The sequence below is a fragment of the Sinocyclocheilus anshuiensis genome, unplaced genomic scaffold (assembly GCF_001515605.1).
Source record: "Sinocyclocheilus anshuiensis isolate Anshui unplaced genomic scaffold, SAMN03320099.WGS_v1.1 scaffold1301, whole genome shotgun sequence".
Classification (NCBI taxonomy): Eukaryota; Metazoa; Chordata; class Actinopteri; order Cypriniformes; family Cyprinidae; genus Sinocyclocheilus; species Sinocyclocheilus anshuiensis.
Genome location: NW_015551135.1, coordinates 723,712 through 725,218, shown reverse-complemented (window position 1 = coordinate 725,218; position 1,507 = coordinate 723,712).

Sequence of the window (1,507 nt, the reverse complement as noted above, 5' to 3'; positions counted from 1 at the left end):
TAGAAAATATGTGGGTAATACTGTGTCTACTTTAAAGCAAATGATTATAAATCTTCTTTATTACTTTTCATAGATTACATTGCTCTCCCTATATGCATATAGACATATGGAGATTTGTATTTATTTACATAGTTTACACACATCTCTCATAATCGGTGTAATGTTTGAATCCTATGTGAAAATAGTGCTCTTTTTTTCTTCTTTATTTGCTGTAGAATTAAGGCAAGATTCATATAAAAATGAATTAAACAAGAGCCAGCAAGGGGTATGTGTACACATTAATACAATATGTGATTAGTTAATGAATTAATAATAAAGTATTAATCATTATAATCATGAAGAACACAACTTCCACAAAAGGTAATGAGTAATGTTGTTCTTAGTGAGGATAAATCCTGGTGTCCCAACATGTGAGTCAGTCACTGATATACAAAGATCGAAATTATTGCCAATCAATGCAACATGAGGTAAGAGAGCATAACCTCTTCCTTCACATTATCAATAGTAGTACATGATCTTTGCTTTCAAAAATATTAAACTAGACTTTTGTATCCAATATTTGAAACAATGTAGAACCCCCTAACCAGGCCCCCCACCCCTTCACACAAAAAAATTAATAAATAAAATAAAATAAAACTTTATATGCATACGTATGATGCTATTGTTTTATTTATTATTATTTTTTTGTCTTATTATCGTTGAGAAAACCTAATTCTATCAATAGTAGTACATGATCTTTGCTTTCAAAAATATTAAACTAGACTTTTGTATCCAATATTTGAAACAATGTAGAACCCCCTAACCAGGCCCCCCACCCCCTTCACACAAAAAAATTAATAAATAAAATAAAATAAAACTTTATATGCATACGTATGATGCTATTGTTTTATTTATTATTATTTTTTGGTCTTATTATCGTTGAGAAAACCTAATTCTAAGATAAAAGATGATTTTACTATGATCAGTGAATTAGGTGTACCAAACAATCACTAAGCAAAGAAGAATTAAATATCTAGCCTAGGGGTGTGCGATGTTGACAAAAAATTATATCTCTATATTTTCTGGGATTTTATCGATAATGATTGATAATCAGACGATATTTTGCTGAGTGTGTTGCGCTTTAGGAGTGTCATGGACAGCTGACTCTGTGTGGTGGTCAGTTCACAGCAGTGACAAAAATTAATCTTTTCCAGCAAGTTTAAAATGATTTTTACCCTTTATGGGCATTTTTACCTTTGTAAAGCCATTTTTTTTCTTGAAGTGTGTCTTATATTTAATCAATAAAGTCAATTATAATAAGACATTTGGGGCAGTTACCAAACAAATAAAATCATTATCAACAAAATTCATGCAATGCAGAGGAAACACAGAAGCTGCATCGAAGTGGCATTAGATGCATACACTGATTAATGCAAGGCATGAATGCTCTAACCTGCAGTTACAAATGCATAAATAATGTTTTGATTTTATAATCTTAAAACGTTGAATACTGATATTTGAAATGATT